Source organism: Phyllobates terribilis, unplaced genomic scaffold (genome assembly GCF_046119375.1).
Source record: "Phyllobates terribilis strain yellow unplaced genomic scaffold, ASM4611937v1 Scaffold_36__1_contigs__length_13169755, whole genome shotgun sequence".
NCBI lineage: Eukaryota > Metazoa > Chordata > Amphibia > Anura > Dendrobatidae > Phyllobates > Phyllobates terribilis.
The window spans coordinates 1,852,617-1,868,718 of NW_027362796.1; the positions used below are offsets into that span (position 1 = coordinate 1,852,617).

Below are 16,102 nucleotides of genomic sequence, written 5' to 3' on the forward strand. Positions count from 1 at the left end.
CTACACTGACCCTAAAGCGATAGGGTAAACGCCTTCTATATCACACATTTTCTATTAAAAATGAGACAAAGCAAGATTGTCCCTTATCACCTCTGCTATACACATTGGTGATGGAACATTTCGCGGTAGCATTACAAAAAAATCCAGATATTAGTGGAGTTACTATAGGCTCACATCACTGTAAACTAGCTCTATACGCAGATGACTTGTTGCTCTATTTTCAAACCCAATTATCTCATTTCCTTCTATACTAAAGGAATTCGAAGAATTTGGCCAAGTAAGCGATTTTAAAGTCAACTACTCTAAATCAGAAGCAATAACATAAGACAACAGCTAATTTTTAACTTTCCCTTTAAGTGGCAGAAAGACACATCTAAAAACCTCGGTATACAAATTGCAGGGAACATGGATGATCTGTATAGTTTAAATTATATCACTGTCCTTGAACAAACTCTTCAAAATGTAATGAATTATAAATTCAAACCCTTGTCCTGGTTTGGTTGTATTTATGTGATAAAATGGACATTTTGCCAAAACTTCTTTATATATTCCAGACCGTTCCTGTCTGCGTTCCTCAGACCTTTTTCTCCCATCTCGACAACGCTATTAGGTAGTATGGGGAACGTCGAGGTCTAGAATACGTTTTAAAATATTGTGCTGTTCCAAAAATAAAGGGGGGTACTAGTATGCCTGATCTAAAAAAATTACCATCAATCTTTGATTCTTATGAGAGCACTGGACTGGTTCACATCTGTGGAACATAAGCAATGGGTGAAACTGGAAGAGGACCTCTATCCGTGGATACTCACATCTCTACCTTGGATTGACTAAATACATGTACAAACTAAACAATTACCAATACCCATTCAACACATTTTGAAAACATGGGATCAAGTCTTAATCTCTTCATTTATACCACGTAGGTTGGGTCCATTAACGCCCTTGTTTGGCAACCCAGATTTTCCCTCTGCTTCAGGTACGGACTCATTTCTAATCTGGGACTGATCTGATGGGGTTAGATTGAGACACGTTCTCATGGGATCAGGCTCTTTTCCTTCCTTTATAGAACTTCGTGGCTCCTTTCTAATTAGGAGTCTATCCTGCCTGGCTTATTTCCAGCTCAGTTATAAATTCTCACATGTTACTAGTATAAAGGATGAACTCACTCCGTTTGAACCCATAATCACTCAAGTAGGTCTTTGTACTAAACTTCTATCTTGCATATGTAGCACCCTGAGGACTCGGCTGCTACAGGGGTATTACACCTCAAGCCAGAGGTGTGGTATTCCACTCCCGGGTAAGGATGGAGTGTGGAACTGAGCTAGTAGGCTGCATGCACTACATACATCCCATTTCCGGGGGACAGATCGACGGTACTCCCACCAGTTTATGTGCAGGTACGACAGTGTCTGTCCCTGGCTGGAGTGGGAGGGGGGTGGAACATCCCAGTAGTGTAGGGGCAGATAGGGGGGAGCAGTCTGGGTAAGGCTAGGAGCTCATTGGGTGCTGGTCACCTGAGCTCACACATAGAGGGAGTATATAAGGTGGGCACCATCTTAGGACAGGGTCTTTTGTAGAGTGGGTCAGTCTGTCAGAGTTGAGTCAGAGGAGCAGAGCAGAGAAGCTCAGCCAGAAGGGCTGACAGGGAGTTGTGGTTCCGGCTGGGCCCAGCTCCAAGGCCAAGACTGAGAGAGACAGAGAGGAGTCAGAAGGACCCAGAGAGAGAAGAAGAAGGAACCCCAAGACCCCAGAATACAAGCAGCAGGGTGAAGGGTTGGCACCCAGGGTACCGGATCCCAAGCTGGCAGAGGACAAAGCACACCTTAGCCAGAGACCGGAGGTCGTGGGCAGGATCTGCCACGACCCTCACTAAATCCACTAGGAAGGCATACCAGGTATAGGGTCAGGGAACCCAGAAGGGGTGTACCCACCAAGAGACCTGAGGGAGCCGGACATAGGTGGATCCCTGGTGAGAACGGCCAGAAGAGAGGGAAAGTCAGACAGGAGCTCAGGACCACGCTCCAGAATTACTTGGGGGTTGGCCGAGTCCAGGACCTGGTGGACGCAGCACGGCTCGGGTGGTCGCTTCAGGCCAGAAGTGACCATAAGAACACCCGTAAGTAAAAACCCCTGAACTGCACAGCCCGACTCTGAGTCTTCTTGCTGATTCATCCTGCACCTTCACAACCACCATCCTCTACCCCTGACCCCCTGAGGCTATACCCCTCCCGTTGGGGGTTATACTATCACAGCTGCACACACACCACCAGCCTCAGCGGACCCTTCTGCAGCGGCGGCCTTTTGACCGCAAATCAACGGGTGGCGTAGTCGACACTAAGGACCTTTAACAACATCTGTAAAGACTGCCACACACTGAGTTTGACACCCTGGGCACGGACCGGGTCGCCGCCACTCGGAGACTACAACCCCCATCTGATCCGGCTCCGGGTAATCCCCAAACAGCACTGGCCCAGGGGGCGCGTCAACTTTGGCGTAGTCGGCAGGATTTCGTGCCCACAACCACCGGGTACTGCGTGCCTGAAGAGAAGTTCAAATTTACCTTAAGAAGAAGTCTCCCGCCGGTTCCAGAGGGTCCCCGCCATGGGACGCCATCACGGATCGTTTCCCGCCGGTTGCCCGCCATCTGCAGCTTTTTCCCGCCATCCACGGAGTTTCCCGCCACTGGGAGGCGATTCCCGCCATTTCCAGAAGATTTCCCGCCTTGGAAGAGCGGACGCCATTATGGGCGTGCCAGAGGGTGGCAAGCGGTCACCTCCCATCGTGGGCCAGGTCAAGGAATGGCGCCAAAAGCGGAAACCGCCCCCACCAACAGAGACTGTGATGCTAGAGATGTCCATCAGCGTGAGAGAACTGCCCCTGGAACTGACAATCACAAAGTTGCCCCGGGACCACCTTCAATGTGGGAGGAGACAGAACAAAAGAACGAAGATGGGTGCAGCCTGGAGGAGTCTGGAGAGAGCGCACCCGGAGACAAGAAGTCTGGAGAGGACTCCGGAGAAGTCGTACCCGGAGATGGAAGGAGAGTCAGGCAGCACCAACCCAGTGGTCAGGAGCCTGCTGCAAGCAACAACCCCACTAGGCTTAGTGGAGATCCTGGCACAGCTCCCCCGAGACCGGGAGTGTGCGCAGACCGAGCTGGAGCGCCTCGCACGGAGGATGGCCCAGGTGCAGCGAGAGACGCTGACGGAGTGGAGCCGAGAGATGGCCCTGCAGGCAAGAACCCACCAGCGAAGCACGCCACCCGAGACGAGGAGACAGACCGCCTCTGAGGATGGTGCAGGAGGAGTGAAGGCCGGAGACGGCGCCGAGGAGGGAGTTGAACAGACGGAGGCAGGTAAAGGGGACGTCACTACCCCGAGCCGAGAAACCGTGAGCCTGCCCCAGCTCCCCGTCGCAGAGCCCGAAATTCCCCCTGCCGTGCCCGTCGCTGCATCGTCACCGCTCCAGACAAGGCCTCAAGCAGAAGCCGCGGCCGCGACCCCTGTGACGTCACGCGCCTCAACCCTGAGCGCGGCAAAGCAGGAAACACCACCGGCCTGGTCGCAAGGTCTAGTACCCCCGGGCGCCGCAGTTCCCACAGCGCCCTCTACCTCCACTGAGCCACCGGCCTGGTCGCTGGGCCAAGTAACCCCGGGCGCCGCCGTCTTCACGGTGCCCTTTACGTTCAGGGTACCCCAGGCCTGGTCGCAAGGCCTGGCGAACCCGGGCGCCGCTTCCACCACCGCGCCCTCAACATCTAGAGTGCCGCACCTGGGTGAAGACTTGTTTGCCCAGCACACGTGCCCGGATGGGCAGCCCTTTGTGTGGCCACCGGAGTTCCACCATCCCCGACTCCGGAAAGAAAGACCCCTAGATGAGCCCCTGATTCCGGTTCCGAAGCCCGTTAAGATCACCCCCACTCTCATTGGAGGAAGCGCAGTTTGCGTGGGACCCCACCGGAGGAGACCTCATGGGATTCACCCAAGAGACTCGGGCAGCCGCAGCTGAGCGTGCGGAGTGCTGCCGGCAGCAGTTAGAGGTCTTTGACCGGGAGCGAAGAGAGAGGCGGGTCCGAGAGCAGCGGCTGCAGGAACAGAGTGCAGAGCAGAAGAGCCGGACCAGGAGGAACCCCCGTGCAGCCCACGGTCCCCGTGCCACCGGGACTGTAATTAAATTCCAGCTGCAGCACGGTTGGGGTTTCATCAGGGATCATCACACCCCCGGCGACGTCTTTGTCACCCGCAGAGACGTGGAGTCCCATCTGCCGGAGGGACACAGAGGTCGTGACCTATATGTAGGGGACGAGGTCACGTTCACCCGGCACAAGTGTGCCAAAGGACCCTACGCCCTCCATGTACACCGGCTGACGGAGGAGGAGCTACGGTGTGAAGAGGAGCAAGAGGATCCGGACGGGTCTGAAGGAGGAGCAGGAGTACGCCGTCATTAAAGTACGGTAAAGAGACTGTACATAGTTACCCGTCAGGGTATAAGAACTGTTACTGCTGCTAGTTAAAATATAGTCCCCGTTGGGACCAGCAAATTGAACTGAAACCCGTGTGTCCCTATTCCCACTGACCGAGGACTGAGAGCGGTCATTCCTTCCTGATACCTGGCCGAGGACTGAGAGCGGCCATACCTTCCCTTGTATATAGTTGCGCTTTCTAAGGCGCCCCCCTACCGGTTTTATAGGAAACTGTTGTCTTTACTACAAGAGACTGTCGCACTTTACCCGGTCACAAGTTGCACCGTGGCCGGAGGAACAAGAGTGTTATTTATGAAAAGCTTTATATGAAAAGTTTATGCTGATAATATATGATGTTTTATATGTTTATGTTTTATGAAAAAAAAATGTATGTTTGTGGATGTTTTTATTCTTTTACAGCCCGAGGACGTGCTGTGATTTACCAGGGGGGAATGTAGCACCCTGAGGACTCGGCTGCTACAGGGGTATTACACCTCAAGCCAGAGGTGTGGTATTCCACTCCCGGGTAAGGATGGAGTGTGGAACTGAGCTAGTAGGCTGCATGCACTACATACATCCCATTTCCGGGGGACAGATCGACGGTACTCCCACCAGTTTATGTGCAGGTACGACAGTGTCTGTCCCTGGCTGGAGTGGGAGGGGGGTGGAACATCCCAGTAGTGTAGGGGCAGATAGGGGGGAGCAGTCTGGGTAAGGCTAGGAGCTCATTGGGTGCTGGTCACCTGAGCTCACACATAGAGGGAGTATATAAGGTGGGCACCATCTTAGGACAGGGTCTTTTGTAGAGTGGGTCAGTCTGTCAGAGTTGAGTCAGAGGAGCAGAGCAGAGAAGCTCAGCCAGAAGGGCTGACAGGGAGTTGTGGTTCCGGCTGGGCCCAGCTCCAAGGCCAAGACTGAGAGAGACAGAGAGGAGTCAGAAGGACCCAGAGAGAGAAGAAGGAACCCCAAGACCCCAGAATACAAGCAGCAGGGTGAAGGGTTGGCACCCAGGGTACCGGATCCCAAGCTGGCAGAGGACAAAGCACACCTTAGCCAGAGACCGGAGGTCGTGGGCAGGATCTGCCACGACCCTCACTAAATCCACTAGGAAGGCATACCAGGTATAGGGTCAGTGAACCCAGAAGGGGTGTACCCACCAAGAGACCCGAGGGAGCCGGACATAGGTGGATCCCTGGTGAGAACGGCCAGAAGAGAGGCAAAGTCAGACAGGAGCTCAGGACCACGCTCCAGAATTACTTGGGGGTTGGCCGAGTCCAGGACCTGGTGGACGCAGCACGGCTCGGGTGGTCGCTTCAGGCCAGAAGTGACCATAAGAACACCCGTAAGTAAAAACCCCTGAACTGCACAGCCCGACTCTGAGTCTTCTTGCTGATTCATCCTGCACCTTCACAACCACCATCCTCTACCCCTGACCCCCTGAGGCTATACCCCTCCCATTGGGGGTTATACTATCACAGCTGCACACACACCACCAGCCTCAGCGGACCCTTCTGCAGCGGCGGCCTTTTGACCGCAAATCAACGGGTGGCGTAGTCGACACTAAGGACCTTTAACAACATCTGTAAAGACTGCCACACACTGAGTTTGACACCCTGGGCACGGACCGGGTCGCCGCCACTCAGAGACTACAACCCCCATCTGATCCGGCTCCGGGTAATCCCCAAACAGCACTGGCCCAGGGGGCGCGTCACATACACAAAGCAACACAAATGGACACCAGCAATGACCCTCTACCCTTTACTGGGGTTGGGAGAAGGAATTGGGTAGTCAAATTTCAGAGATGGATAGGAAAAAACATTCATACTCTCCCACAAATTATCTAATACTTGCCGTGCCTAGGAGAAAAACGATAAGATTCTATCTAGATGGCACCATTGTCACATTATGCTAAGTAGCATCTTCGGACTTGTGCTGGCGGTGTGGTGCAGACGGGTCTGTGTTACATATATGGTGAGAATGCCCATCATCGTCGGATTCGGTGGACTACGCTGGACCTGAATGCTTTTTTTGGGGGGGTGGGGTTGATTTAATGAAAAAAAAGTGTTGGGGAGTGTTTATTCAAATTAAGTATTTTTTCGTGGGTGTTTTTATTTTTGATTACTAGGTCAGTAATGGGTTTGTCTGATAGACACCTCTCCATTACTATCACCAGGGTTTGATGCCAGCTGTGATTTTTGACAAACCACAGCTGACATTAACCCCAAGATACTTTATGTAGCACCCCGAGGGTTCGGTTGCTACAGAGGTATTGCATCTCACCCAGATGTGCGATATCTCACTTCCAGGTAAGGATGGAGTGTGGCTCAGGACCCTAACACCCACATGCACTACACCACATTTCCGGGGGACAGCTTGACGGTGCTCCCATTAGTTATGCAGGCACGAGTGAGCATGTCCCTGGCTGGAGTGGGGGGAGGGAACACCTAGAGAAGGGAACCCGGTAGTGTGTGCGTGGGGGAAGTAGATCCTGGGTGCACTCTGTACAGGAGTATAAAGGGAGGCACCATCTTGGAAAGGGAGGGAGTTGAGAGAGGAGAAGACAGGGAGCAGAGCTGCTTTATGGGCTCTGCTCCACAGGCAGGCCCTGTCAGGAGGCCTGAGCCTGGAGGAGGGAAGAAGGAGGAAGAGGAGCAGACTGGGCTCCAGGAAGGACAGAGGGGACCCCAGGGGTGTGGACTGGCTGGTAGCCACCACACGCCCGCCGCTACCTGAGTAGGGGGGTCAGGTCAAGAAGATGGGAACCGGATCCCAAATTAGTGGAGGAGAGAAACTACCCTCAACTAAGAACCGGAGGCTGCGACATTACATGTGGAGCAGCCCCTCACCACACCCGCTAGAAAGGCACCACATAGGACCTGGGAAACGCAGGCCAACGTTTGCCCACCAAGAAGGTCCGAGGCAGCTGGACATAAGCGTGGTCACTAGTGGGGTTGAAGACCAGAGACAGGGGACATAAAAGGGGGTCCTGCAAAGCACTCCAGAAAGACCTGGGAGTTAACCGAGCCCCTCACCTGGTGAGCACAGCGCGACACAGGCGGCCACCTCTGCAGCGGTGGCCTGGAGCAGTAACCGAGTAACCGTGAGTAAAGACCCTGAACTGCACCACCAAGACTCCGAGTTGTCTTTGTTGCGCTCGTGTACCACCATCACCCCCATCATCTATCCCTGCTGCCCTGAGGCCATACCCCTCCCGTTGGGGGTTATACCACCACGCTGCACATCCTCATACACCTGGCGTCAGTGGACTGTTCTGCAGCGGCGGCTTCAAAGCCGCACTCAACGGGTGGCGTAGTCGATCAAGTTAACATCTACTGCCATAGACTGCCACTTAGTCTGACTCCCTGGGCACGGACCGGATCACCGCCACGAGACTACAACCCTAAAGAGATCCGGCTCCGGGTAAGCTCCCGCGTGCGCAACGCAGCGCGACACAGGCCCAGGGGCGCGTCACTTTACACCAATTGTCAATGCATCTGGGCAATTGGGAAGAGCAAAGGCAAAAAGCCATAATTGGTGCATCTCATGTGATGCGCCACTTCTGAGGTGGCTACGAGCTGATATTTTTAGGCTGGGGAGGGCCCCATAACAAGGGACCTTCCCAACTTGATAACATCAGCTCTCAGCTGTCTGCTTTACCTTTGCTGGTTACAAAAAAAAATAGGGGGACCCCATGTCGTTTTTTTGCAATTATTTATTAGGTTAAACAAGGCTCAACACCCTTTAGTTCCACATAAAAGACTCTAAAGGGTGCAGATTTATAACATATAGGAGGTTGTGAAATTATATATCTGCAGGACATCTATCTATTCTCTATCATATCTCTATAACTTCTTTCTATCGATATCTGTATATAAGATTGTTTTCTTCATTTTGTAAACCAGCTTTAAGTTACATAGAGGATTATAGTAAGTAAAAGACGATGTTAAAACGCACTGTATATGGATGCAGGCGAGAATGAGATCTCACACTCGCATGACACTCGTCCAATTATTCAGGATGAACATCGGAGCAATTTATAATCCGGTGATGTTAACGAACCCTAAGCCGGACTCTGAATATATCAAGGCCTCCCTCCCTGGAAGGGGTTAAACATGAGATTTCTGCATTTTGCTCCTGGTAGGAAGTGGATAGCACAATCATATGCCATCATATAGTAGACGTCCGGTAACTGGTGATAATCACCTCATGTGTCGTCTATTTGTCTCCAAGCAGGAAAATCCCACGTTACATCCTCACATAAAACTGTAGAAAAGGCGGCGCGGGGTAATTGTGCCAGTAGTGAGGGGAAAATAATGCTGGAAATGTCACTGACTGCGGAGACGTCTCCATGTAGCGTCTTCACTCCGGATATCACTGTACAGGAGCCGCACTGTTCACACTGTGCATTCACTGAGGCCCCTGATCATGTGACCTCTGACTCCTCCCCTCCTGTGACCTCATCACAGCTCCTGTGCGCACAGAGCAGCCATATATGTGGTGGCGGCTCCGCAGGTGGAGGTATGTGGAGATCTCCCATTACAGGGTGCAGGGGGCATTAACCCCTTCAGCACTGAGACTCTTTTGGGGTCTCTGTGTGATGTGAACAGTGAGGTAACAGCTGTGGACAGAATGCGGCTTAGCTGGTTCCCGTCCACATTAGATCCATTCAGACGACTGCAGGATGAAGGACAGAAGCCCAGAGAAGTCCTCACACAACGCCATTATTCCTCTCCTAGCCCCAGCACAGTAATGTAGATAGTAGTGATAACCGTCCACACATAGAGGACGATCCAGGACCTCAAATAACATAAAACTTTTATTCCTTCATTTTATAACCTTATGTCACAATAATGATGGGACGTCATCAGAACATTGGAGGAAAGAATCCAGAGAGATAAGGTGGAGGTGACGCGTTTCGGAGTGATACTTCATACCCAGAACCGAAGATAAGAATGAAACCCGAGCAGGATATAAATGTCTCCGGAGCAGCCGCTCCTGTGCACAGGATGAATGGCGGCATTAATAGATGTAATAGATGTGATACAAAGAAAGACAAGAAACACAATCATCTTACAGTCATCACAATATGGCCCCTTCACTTGTCTGGTAATGTAAGATCAGATCCTCCTTCTCTTTATACCCTCCGGTACGATGGATTTACCCTCAGTGTCCAGGAAGTTTCACGGTTCAGCAATGCTCCTCTGCCATCTCCCCTCCACCTGAACGATTTACCCTTTCACTGCCACAAAACTGAAAGTTCTTTCAGTCCCCATTGTGTTCTCTTAGGAAATGTGTGGAAACGTTGGAGGGGGTTAATGGCCGCGGGATTAGTGGGGTCTCCTATGTGCTCATTAATTCTCTGCCTTATTTACGGGAGGAGCAGCCGACATATCTGACATTACATCCCAGACACTGAATACAATATATTACAAATTCACGTGTAATGAAATGTTTTATTTAATGTGATTAAATCTATTTCTTGTGTTCGGCATATTTACATGGTGGACATTTATCAATGCCGCATTTGAGAAAACCCAGAGGTGTAAGCCAGGTTCTCGTTATGTGTTTCTCTTACGATTAAACCAGGAGACAGGAGTTGTGAAAGGGTCGGGCCGAGAACAAACAACCATCTCATAATAACCATCAGATAACCATCTTGTGAGAAAGTATTCAGCTGCAGACTCCAAGGAAGAAACTGCTTGTTGTCTGTGGCCAAAACTATATATATTTTATTAGTAGATGTAAAGAAGAAAACTAAATACTGTAAAATAATAAATCTCATCTGTTTCCCTTATTATCTTCAGAAATTGTATTATTACACAGGATTTTTATGATGTTACATCGGCTCATCTTCTCATTGAGGTCTCTAAAATATCAGATCCTCTCAGTGAAGATCTTCTATATAAGAGAATTTTCCTTATGGACCCATCAAAGATGGATATGGAAAGAGACAAGATGGTGGAGAGGATATTACACCTCACCCTAGAGATCCTCTTCCGGCTTACTGGAGAGGTGAGAGATTCTGATGACGTCACATTACATCATTCTTATCTATGGGAATAACAGATGGACAGAACTGGAGAGGTGAGGACTCTGGAAATGTCTGGAGGGAGATTTATTAATGTGTCTCTCCATAACCAGGATTACACAGTAGTGAAGAAGACCTCTAGTGAGCGCTGTCAGGACCCTGTGTCCGAGGGATGGGGAAGACCCCTGAGCCCAATCACAGGGCCTCCACCTCACCCCCTGATACATGAGGACATCAATGACCAGAAGATCCTAGAACTCACCTACAAGATGATTGAGCTGCTGACTGGAGAGGTGACACTGCTGGGAATGCTGGGACATTACACAGTAACACTATAAAGGGATCAGGAGGATGACGGTATCATTGTATGTGTCAGGTTCCTATAAGGTGTCAGGATGTCGCTGTCTATTTCTCCATGGAGGAGTGGGAGTATTTAGAAGGACACAAAGATCTGTACAAGGACGTCATGATGGAGGTTCCCCAGCCCCTCACATCTCCAGGTAATAGACAGGACTAAATACACACTGCCTATAACTATCTGTATGTAAAGAATGAATTCAGTCCCTGTTTGTGTTTCCTCCAGATCTATCCAGTAAGAGGACAACACCAGAGAGATGTCCCCGTCCTCTTCTTCCACAGGACTGTAAACAAGAAGACCCCAATGTTCCTCAGGATCATCAGGTAGATGGAGAGAAGGTATCATGAGATCTCCCCTATGATGTGTAGACGGCTGTGAAGGTCTTGTGCTCAGTCTTGTTTTATCCACCAGTATTATATGTTTTATACTTGTGTAATGAGAATGGTGGAGATGGCAGGATTAGAGCTGATCATAGATGGGACTTCTCCATCTGTCTGTGACTTTTACAATATTTGTTTCAGGGTGAAGATCTGACCCATATTAATACTACAGAGACATATGTGAGGGGTGATGAGCGGTGTAAAGAGGAGATTCCTACATATGACTACCCAGGTGAGTAGTGACCACTAAATGAAGAGAAGTCACAGATTCTTCTCTGTCACCGGCTGTGGTTGCTTTATCAATGGTTTAGTCCGGCAGTATCACAATCGTGTGATCATCATTTTGCCTCTAGATCAAAACATTCTCCTCTTCCAAAAACAAAACTGTTCAAATGACTTTGGGCATTGAAAGTACTTTCTGTGCTGCTGAATGTCCTCATATGGTCCCTACAAGACCAGGTCCTGTCTTTCTGGCCAAACTTCACTTTTATGATCGACCACATTAAATGTGCAGTGAGGGCCAAGTGTGAATTTCTGTACAATAACAGCAGAGTTTCCCTTTATTCTGACTGTTCAATTTCTCTTAAAACCAACTAACTTCAAAAAACAGGATTGTGATAAACTATACAGAAAACATTACACCTGTGCCATGATATATCTCTAAGCTAAATTTAAGACCCCTCATCTCTGCACTATTATAAAAAGTTATCTTTGAACGTCTAATATTTCTTCTTGAAACTCATCTGACAGAAAATATTGGCCCTTACGATAGTTTAGATTCCCAAGAGCCACCGAGCTCCATACTCCAATTACCCCAGAGAGGTTTCATCACTAGTTACTCATTTATTACTGATGAAGACTGTTGAGTTTGATCATTTCAGTAGATGTGTTATGGTCTATACTCACAGCTTTTGACTACAGTGGTTAGTTCCCAAAATACTCTGATTAATCCACTTCCCACAGCCAGTTTTGTGTTCATATCAGGGCCCATTTTTTAAATCTGACGTGTGTCACATTATATGGTGATATCCTTTGTGAAGAATTCCAAAGTTAATAGGAAACAAATGGACCTTACAAATTATTTTCCACCTTTTCTTGAATCCAACAATTCCCTATATACGGTTGTATCCTACTATCTGGGCACATGGCAGGTTAAGAAGGGAAGGAGCGACCTTTAGCTATTTGAATGCAGATCTTGCTGGAATAGTTTGCAGACACAATGTATTGGGGACACTGTTCATGATCACCTGGCTGCTCAAAAGATGGTCACCATGAACCGGCTTAGCACTATCTACTCCATTTTCTCTGTATCTGGACTTACACAGAGACCCCTAGGCTTGGGCCACGGTGTTACCTGATGTTCTGTGGTGTGAGATGTGAAGAAGAATAGTCAGGTAGCCGGGCCAGAACCAGGAGAGCAGAGAAAATGCTAAATCAGAAGACACAAAAGTAGTCAGTAAACGGGCCGGGGTCACAACAGGAAACAAATACACAAGCCGGGAGCTGAGCACAGAGGACTGAACCAGAGGAGAACAAGGCTGTATCTGGCAGCTTCCGGCAATATGCTTCCAGCTTTAGTAGGGTGCGGTGATTTCCAGTTGGCTGAAGCAGGGAGCAGATTACTCCAGCTGGACAGCACACACACCCATACTGCCAGACTGGATGGTACTACAGGTCCCAGGCACCCTAATATTAGTGGCTGGACAGAGCCTGCGCCGCCCAGAGCTTCTGGTTCTGACGTCTCCTCCATCACCAGCGCTGCCTGAAGAATGAATAAGGCGGCTCCTGGTGACAGAAGGAGACATCGGGGGAGCAGATCCCAGAGGAGATGGGACACACCATTTGCAGAAGCCCTTAATATGACAAAAGGCAGAAAACTAGAGCTGTAGAAATCCCCATAAAGTGACTCCATTTTGGAAATTATAACCCTGAATGAATTAATCTTAAGAAGTAGGGAATATTTTGACTCTACAGGTACTTTTCGGAAATTAGCACTCAGTAGATGTTGGAGAGTGAAAATTGTGCATTTGCCATTTTGTTACCCAACACATAGTGCCCAGATTGTCCTCCAGGAGACACTCACACCGTAAGTCAAGTGGGTTCCTCTCACTATAGTAATGTCAAATACATGGATGCTAAATGTGGTTTGGACACACTGCAAGGCTCAGAAGTGAGGGGGAGATTTGACTTTGGGAGAGCGGATATTGCTGGATTGGTTTATGGAAGCCATGTTGCTCTTCAAGAGCCTTTGAGACACTAATAATGTGGAAACCTCCATTTTTCCACTGACAGATGATGGGCCTGAGTGGGGGCTTGATCTTTGCGGAATGAGTAGAAGTTTTTATTGGTATTATTTTCCCCAACATAACAGGTTCATCCTATGAGGTTTTCTATTAGACTGTGAGCTGTCATTGTCTTGCTGAATAATTCATATTTTTACAGAGAGTTTAAGTAGAAATATTAAAAAATATAAAATTCAAGGATATTTTATTGAAAAATAATAATTGATTTTTATCATAGCAGATGACTGTACCAGGAGATCAGAGGGACAGCTGACATCTTCAATTTTTAAATCAGACGATCTTGAGATCCCACAGGATACAATTGAAGTGAATGTCATTACTCCAGATATACCATCATCCCTTCACAGCAAAGATCTGTCATCTGATCCTTTGAAACACGTCCTGTCTTCTGATTCATTACCGATTACTAAGGAAAATCATAGTCACAAAATAAGCACTAAAAAACGAACTGCTCCTAAAGCAAAGACGCCATTTTCACGTTAAGAATGTGGTAATAGTTTTCCCCACGAAAAGTCTTTTCCTATATATCAAAATATTCATACGGCAGACAACAGATTTTCTTGTTCCAAGTGTGGGAAATATTTTAGCAGGAAATAAAATCTTGTTATTCACCAGAGAACTCACACAGGGGAGAAGCCATTCTCATGTTCAGAATGTGGAAAATGTTTTACACACATGACTAGTTTTATCAGACATCAGAGAATTCACACAGGGGAGAAGCTTTTTTCATGTTCAGAATGTGGGAAATGTTTTAACCAGAAATCAGCTGTTGTTATACACCAGAGAACTCACACAAGGGAGAAGCCTTTTTCATGTTCAGAATGTGGAAAATGTTTTACACACATGACTAGTTTTATCAGACATCAGAGAATTCACACAGGGGAGAAGCCTTTTTCATGTTCAGAATGTGGGAAATGTTTTAACCAGAAATCAGCTGTTGTTATACACCAGAGAACTCACACAATGGAGAAGCCTTTTTCATGTTCAGAATGTGGAAAATATTTTCCACACATGGCTAGTTTTATCAGACATCAGAGAACACACACAGGGGAGAAGCCTTTCTCATGCCCAGAATGTGGAAAATGTTTTACACACATGACTAGTTTTATCAGACATCAGAGAATTCACACAGGGGAGAAGCCTTTTTCATGTTCAGAATGTGGAAAATGTTTTCCACATATGACTAGTTTTATCAGACATCAGAGAACTCACACAGGGGAGAAGCCTTTTTTCATGTTCAGAAAGTGGGAAAAGTTTTGTGAAGAAATCATCTCTTCTTAGTCGCCAGAGCAGTCACACAGGGTAAAAGCCTTTTTTATATTCTTAATGTGGGAAATGTTTTCCTTCAAAATAAACTCTTAATAAACTTTAGAGAGGTAACACAGGGGAGAAGCCTTTTCCATGTTCAGAACATGGGAAATGTTTTAACCAGAAATCAGCTGTTGTTATGCACCAGAGAACTCACACAGGGGAGAAGCCTTTTTCATGTTCAGAAAGTGGGAAATGTTTTGTGAAGAAATCATCTCTTCTTAGTCACCAGAGCAGTCACACAGGGTAGAAGCCTTTTTTATATTCTTAATGTGGGAAATGTTTTCCTTGAAAATAAACTCTTAATAAACTTTAGAGAAGTAACACAGGGGAGAAGCCTTTTCCATGTTCAGAATGTGGGAAATGTTTTAACCAGAAATCAGCTGTTGTTATACACCAGAGAACTCACACAGGGGAGAAGCCTTTTTCATGTTCAGAAAGTGGGAAATGTTTTGTGAAGAAATCATCTCTTCTTAGTCACCAGAGCAGTCACACAGGTTAGAAGCCTTTTTTATATTCTTAATGTGGGAAATGTTTTCCTTGAAAATAAACTCTTAATAAACTTTAGAGAAGTCACACAGGGGAGAAGTCTTTTCCATGTCCAGAATGTTGGAAATGTTTTAACTGAAAATTGTACAATCTTAAAGGGGTTGTTCACTACTAGGAAAACCTGTGTCATTCCTCATGTTTGGCCTAGTTAAAATAAAAACACTCATACTCAGCTCCCATGCCAGCGCCGTTCCAGCGGTGCCGGGACTCATATTCCCGGGGTTGTTACATCACATGAGCCCTGCGCCCAGTCAATGCTGACTTCACTGTCCCAACCTTTGGACATATTGAACATCAACTGGAAGCCAGGGCTGCAGCTGCTCTCAGATTTCCTCATGATGTTCGATTTTTCTGAAGGTGGATACAGTGATTCCAGCAGTTACTGGGCTCACACGACGTAACAATCTCACATGAGCCCCAGGAACGCACGTGCCGACACCGCTGGAATGGCGCCAGCATCGGAGGTTTGATACAAATCTTACAGACTGTTTCATACAGAAAATATAACATATAATAAAACATCACATTTACAGGATTTAAAAAAACACTCCAACCGTCCCCACCAGAACCCCCCCTTTTCATCCCTTACCCATCTGATTTTGCATAAGACTATCATCCCTCCTTGACGTACAAATACCAAATGTATCATGAATTGCACAACATTCTATCCATCCTATTATGTTGCTATTAAAGAACTAGCATATCAAATATTAT

The 16,102-nt window shown here is 47.8% G+C and overlaps 1 pseudogene; it reads left to right on the plus strand.

The window, feature by feature from the left end:
• The first annotated feature begins 201 nt into the window (after positions 1 to 201).
• Positions 202 to 15,362, plus strand: LOC141182888 (uncharacterized; annotated as a pseudogene).
• The last annotated feature ends 740 nt before the right edge of the window (positions 15,363 to 16,102 follow it).